The sequence below is a fragment of the Scyliorhinus torazame genome, chromosome 4 (genome assembly GCF_047496885.1).
Source record: "Scyliorhinus torazame isolate Kashiwa2021f chromosome 4, sScyTor2.1, whole genome shotgun sequence".
NCBI lineage: Eukaryota > Metazoa > Chordata > Chondrichthyes > Carcharhiniformes > Scyliorhinidae > Scyliorhinus > Scyliorhinus torazame.
The window spans coordinates 165,849,388-165,856,215 of NC_092710.1; positions in this window are offsets into that span (position 1 = coordinate 165,849,388).

Below are 6,828 nucleotides of genomic sequence, written 5' to 3' on the forward strand. Positions count from 1 at the left end.
GATTGATTTCTTTATTTTGAGCAGGGCCTTGCTGGCTGGGGTAGTGGACACGGGGTACTCGGCGATGACAATCTCAGACCATGCTCCGCACTGGGTTGACCTGCAAGTTAGTAAAGACAGTAACCAGCGCCCGCACTGGAGGTTGGATGTGGGACTTTTGGCGGATGAAGGGGCGTGCGAGCGGCTGAGGAAACGTATTCAGAACTACCTGCAGGTCAACGACAGGGGGAAATTTCAGCAGCAGTGGTGTGGGAAGCACTGAAGGCCGTGGTTAGGGGGCAGCTGATTTTGATCCGGGCCCATAGGAAGAAGGTGGACAGGGCAGAGACGGGCAGACTTGTAAAGGAGATACTACAGATTGATAGGAGGTATGCGGAGACCGAGGCAGGACTTTTAAGGGATCGGCGGAGGTTACAGGCGGAGTTTAGCTTGCTGACCACAGGGAGGGCGGTGGAGCAGCTGAGAAAGGCAAGGGGGGCGATCGACGAACATGGAGAGAAGGCCAGCAGAATGCAGCTTAGGAAGAGGGAGGCAGCTAGGGAGATAGGGAAAGTAAAGGACGGAGATGGGAACATGGTTGGTGATTCAGTAGGGGTGAATAAGGCGTTTAGGGATTTCTATAGCAGGCTGTACAGGTCGGAATCCCCTGCGGGGTTGGAGGGGATGAGGCACTTCTTGGAGGGGCTGAATTTCCCAAACGTGGATGGGGAGTGGGTAGAAGGGCTGGGGGCCCCAATCGGGTTGGAAGAGATAGTGGAGGGTCTGAAGGCCATGCGGTCGGGTAAAGCCCCGTGGCCAGACGGCTACCCAGTGGAGTTCGATAAAAGGTTCTCTGGGATATTGGGGCTGGTGTTGATGAGGGTGTTCAATGAGGCAAGGGAAAGAGGGGTGCTGCCCCCGACGATGTCACAGGCAATGATTTAGATGATTCTTAAGCGGGACAAGAACCTGGAGCTGTGTGGGTCCCACAGGCCGATCTCCGTTAAATGTGGATACCAAGTTGCTGGCCAAAATCTTGTCCTCCGGATTGGGGATTGTGTTCCGGACGTTATTGGGGAGGACCAGACGGGGTTTGTTAAGGGCAGGCAGTTGCTGGCCAATGTAAGAAGGCTGTTAAATGTGATCATGATGCCCCCGGAAGGTAGGGAGGTGGAAGTAGTGATCGCAATGGATGCAGAAAAGGCTTTTGATCGGGTAGAATGGGACTATCTGTGGGACATACTGGGATGATTCGGATTCGGGCAGGGCTTTATCGAGTGGGTCAGGTTACTGTATCAGGCTTCTGTGGCAAGTGTACAGACGAATAGGACTACATCGGACTATTATAGACTGCACCGGGGGACGAGACAGGGATGGCCCTCTTCTCACAGTTGTTTGTGCTGGCTATAGAGCCGTTGGCGATTGCTCTGAGAGATGGAAGAAATCATGAGGGCTTTAGGGGAATTTAGCCGGTTTTTGGGGTGCGTTGCCTTCTTGAACCATTTAGCTTAGTAGATGGAAGCTTTAGGTACCTAGGCATCCAAGTGGCGCGGGAATGGGACCAGCTGCATAAATTGAATCTGGCCCGGCTGGTGGACCAAATGAAGGCCGATTTTCAGAGATGGGATGCGCTTCCGTTGTCTCTGGCTGGGAGGGTGCAAATGGTGAAGATGACGGTCCTCCCGAGATTCCTATTTGTATTTCAGTGTCTCCCCATTTATATTCCGCGGTCCTTTTTTAAGCGGGTCAACAGAGTGATCATGGGCTTCGTCTGGGCAGGCAAGATCCCGCGAGTAAGGAAGGTAATGCTTGAGCGGAGTCGGGGAGAGGGCGGGCTGGCGCTGCCAAATTTTAGCAACTATTACTGGGCGGCTAATATAGCCATGATCAGGAAGTGGGTGGTGGGGGAGGGGTCGAAAGGATGTGCATTAGGGCGGCTACATGTAAGGGCACCAGTTTGTGGGCCTTGGTAACTGCGCCTCTGCCGTTCCCACCAGCACAGTACTCCACCAGACCAGTGGTGGTGGTGGCGGCCCTGAGAGTTTGGGGCCAGTAGAGGTGGCATGTGGGAGCATTGGGAGCATCGGTTTGGGCCCCAATCTATGATAATCACCGGTTTGCCCCGGGGAGTATGGACGGGGGGTTCCGGTTATGGCGGAGAGTAGGGATTGAGAGAATGGGGGATATGTTTATAGAGGGGAGCTTTCCGAGTATGAGGGCGTTGGAGGAAAAGTTTGTGTTGGCGAGGGGAAACAAATTCAGGTATCTGCAGGTGCAGGACTTCCTTCGTAAACAGGTGTCAACCTTCCCGCTCCTACCGCTAAGGGGGATTCAGGACAGGGTATTTTCCAGAGGGTGGGTAGGAGAAGGGAGCGTCTCGGACATTTATAAGGAGCTTATGGGGTCGGAGGAGACGCAGACCGAGGAGCTGAAGCGCAAGTGGGAGGAGGAGCTGGGAGGTGAGATAGAGGATGGTCTATAGGCATATGCGTTGAGTAAAGTCAACACGTCTGCAACATGTGCCAGGCTCAGCCTGATCCAATTTAAGGTTGTTCACCGAGCTCACATGACAGTGGCCCAGATGAGCAGATTCTTTGGGGTGGAGGACAGGTGCGCAAAATGTGCAGGAGGACCGGCGAACCATGTCCACATGTTTTGGACATGTTCAAAGTTTAGGGGATTTTGGCAGGGGTTTGCGGACGTCATGTCCATGGTGTTAAAAACAAGGGTGGGACTGAGTCCAGAGGTGGTGATTTTCAGGGTGTCAGAGGACCCGGGAATCCAGGAGAAGAGGCAAACGTTCTGGCCTTTGCTTCCCTGGTAGCCTGGAGATGGATACTATTAGCATGGAGGGACTCAAAGGCCCCGAAGTCGGAAACCTGGCTATCAGACATGGCTAGCTTTGTCTGTTTGGAGAAAATCAAGTTCGCCTTGAGAGGGTCACTGTTAGGGTTCACCTGGAGGTGGCAACCGTTCGTCGACTTCTTTGCGGAAAATTAACCGTCAGCAGACAAGGGGGGGGGGGGGGTAGTTTAGATTCGAGTCGGGGGTTAATAAGGGTGGAACCTGTACAAAAGGTAAATAGCTTTTGCACTATGTTTATGGTTTCATGTATATTGTTTATTGTTGTTGTTGCTATACCAAAAATACCTTGATAAAATGTTAACTTCAACAGGTCTCACATTATCTATAAATGTAATTCTTAAGAATTCTTTACCCCGACTTCCGGTTGCTGCGCTGACCAGCTAAGGCGCACGTTTCGGCGGCTCCAGCTCGAATGGACCTTTGGGCTCTTTTAAGAGCACCAACGGGGAATTTTTTCGGGACAAAACCCGGTGTGGGGTGAGACAACAGGGAGTCCCTCCAACGAAAAAGAAAAATATCGGCGGCGGCGGCCAGATCTCGAAGAATTCTCGAGGGCAGTGGCAGAAGGAAGAAAGGAGCAAGATGGCGGCGGAGGGAGCCCAGGCGACATGGGGACCGGACCAGGATGAATTTTTAAGACGGTGTATGGAGCTGCTAAAAAAGGAGGTGCTGGTCCCGATGCTACAGGCAATCGAGGGGCTTAAGGGGACACAAAAGACCCAGGAGATAGAGCTCCGTGTGGTGGAGCAGAAGGTGACTGACAACGAGGACGAGATCCTGGGCCTGGCGGTCAAAATGCAGATGCACGAGGCGCTCCATAAGAAGTGCATCGAAAGGATTGAAGTCCTAGAAAACAGATCCCGGAGAAAGAACCTCCGGATCCTGGGTCTCCCCGAGGGAGTGGAAGGAGCTGACGGCGGGGCTTACGTGAGTATGATGCTACGCTCGCCAATGGGAGCTGAGGCCCCCTCGGGCCCCTTGGAAGTGGAAGGGGCCCATCGGGTCCCTGCGAAGAGACCAAAGGCGGGGGAACCACCTAGGGCGATGATCGTGCGATTTCACCGCTTCAATGATAGAGAGGCGGTTCTGGGATGGGCCAAGAAGATACGGAGTAGTAGATGGGAGAATGCGGTGGTACGAGGGAGAATGCGGTGGTATGAGTGTATCAGGATTGGAGTGCGGAGGTGGCGAGAAGGAGGGCGAGCTTCCGTTGAGCCAAGGAGGTGCTGCACAAGTTCGGGATGTTGCAGCCGGCGCGACTGTGGGTCACGCACCAGGAGAGGCATTACTACTTCGAAACGGCGGAAGAAGCATGGACCTTCATTAAAAACGAGAAACTGGATCAGGACTGAGGGACTGATGTTGGAGGGGAAACAACAATGCTGATGTATATAGAAATGTAAATTGGGGAGGGGGGGGACATTGAGAAATGTGGGCGCCGGTGGGGGGAGGGAAGAGACTCAGGCGGGGGATGGGGAATGGGAGTGGGGCAGCAGAGGGAGCTGCGCCACAAGGGGCGGGACGGCTCTAGAGAACACAAGGTTTCTTTTTCTTGTTCCCGCGTCAGAAAGATGATGGCGGGAAGATAGGCACAAGGTGGATGGGAGTTCCTCACACGGGGGGGGGTCAAGGAGAGAGCGGGAGAAGCCGGGGTCAGTTGAAGTCAGCTGACTTTCGGAAGCAATATGGGGGGAGTAACCATGCTAGATGGGGGTCTAGCGGGGGGGGGGGGGGGGGGGCAGAATGGGGGATAACTGGGTTGCTGCTGCGGAGATTGAGAAAGAACTGGTAAAAGAAAAGGTGGTCGGGGCGGGAATGCACCGCCTGGGGGACGAGTGGTTGCGCGGAACCGGTACGTGGGACTGGCCCAGAGAGGGTAATGGCTAGTCGACAGGGGAGGGGGGCGGGCAGCCCCCCAGATCACGTGGAACGTGAGAGGCCTAAATGGGCCGATTAAGAGGGCCCAAGTGTTCGCGCACTTGAAAGGACTGAAGGCAGACGTGGCCATGCTTCAGGAGACGCACCTGAAGGTGGCAGACCAGGTTAGGTTAAGGAAAGGATGGGTGGGACAGGTGTTCCACTCGGGGCTGGACGTAAAGAATGGGGGGGGGGGTGGCCATATTGGTGGGGAAACGGGTGTCATTCGAGGCTAGGAACATTGTAGCAGACAGCGGTGGCAGATATGTGATGGTGAGCGGCAGACTGCAGGGAATGGAGGTCGTGTTGGTTAATGTATATGCCCCGAATTGGGATGATGCTGGATTTATGAAGTGGATGCTGGGACGTATCCCGGACCTGGAGGTAGGAAACCTGATCATGCCCCACACTAGGTGGACCTGGAACTAGGAGAGGAGAGGGAGCAGCGTCCTCTCTGGCGACTGGATGTGGGATTATTGACGGATGAGGGAGTCTGCGGAAGGGTGCGGGGATGTATCGAAAGATACCTGGAGGCCAACGACGACGGGGAGGTCAGAGTAGTAGTATGGGAAGCACTAAAAGCGGTGGTCAGGTGAGAGTTGATCTCCATCAGGGCTCACAAGGAGAAAACGGAGGCCAAAGAAAGGGAAAGACTACTGGGGGAGATTTTGAGGGTAGATAAAAAATATGCGGAGGCCCCGGATGAAGGACTATACAGGGAGAGGCGACAACTCCAGACGGAGTTTGATCCGCTCACCACAGGGAGGGCAGAGGCACGGTAGACGAAGGCACAGGGGATGAGATATGAATATGGGGAAAAGGCGAGTCGCCTGTTGGCCCACCAGCTGCGAAAGAGGACAGCGGCGAAGGAGATAGGGGGAGTTAGGGATGAAACGGGAGCCACGATGCGGAGAGCAGAGAAGATAAACGAGGTGTTTAAGACCTTTTACGAGAGGCTATATAGGTCCCAACCCCCAGAGGGAAAAGAGGGGATGCAGCAGTTTCTGGACCAACTAAGGTTCCCGAAGGTGGAGGAGCAGGAGGTGGCAGGCCTGGGGACACCAATTGGAGTGGACGAGGTGACCAAAGGGCTGGGGAACATGCAGGCAGGGAAGGCCCCGGGACCAGATGGGTTCCCGGTGGAATTCTCTTGAAAATATGTGGACTTGTTGGCCCCGCTGCTGGTAAGAACCTTTAACGAGGCCAGAGAAGGGGGGACCCTACCCCCGACAATGTCGGAGGCGACGATATCACTAATCTTGAAGCAAGATAAAGATCCGCTGCAGTGCGGGCCCGATAGGCCTATCTCATTGCTAAATGTGGACGCCAAGTTGCTGGCAAAGGTGCTGGCAACAAGGATAGAGCACGAAGACCAGACAGGGTTCGTAAAGGGGAGACAATTGAATGTCAACGTGCGACGGCTATTAGGGGTGATAATGATGCCCACAGCAGAGGGGGAGGCAGAGATAGTGGCAGCAATGGATGCAGAGAAAGCCTTTGATAGGGTGGAGTGGGAGTATCTATGGGAGGTGCTGAGGAGGTTCGGGTTCGGGGAGGGGTTTGTCAGCTGGGTTAAACTCCTCTATGGGGCCCCAATGGCAAGTGTGGTCACAAATTGGCAAAGGTCGGAGTATTTTCGACTACACAGGGGAACAAGACAGTGATGCCCGCTGACACCCATTACTGTTCGCACTGGCAATTGAACCACTGGCCATAGCGCTGAGAGACTCCAGAAAATGGAGAGGGGTGGTTAGAGGGGGAGAGGAACACCGAGTGTCACTCGACGCGGATGACCTACTGCTGTATGTGACGGATCCAGTGGGGGGGGGATGAGAGAGGTCATGCAGATATTGAGGGAGTTTGGAGATTTCTCGGGATATAGGCTTAACACGGGAAAGAGTGAGCTTTTTGTGATACACCCTGGGGACCAGAGTAGAGGGATAGGTGGCCTACCGCTAAGGAGAGTGGAAAGAAACTTCCGATACCTGGATTCAGAAAGCCAGGAGCTGGGGAACCTTACACAGACTCAATCTGACACGGCTGGTGGAATAAAATGGAAGAGGATTT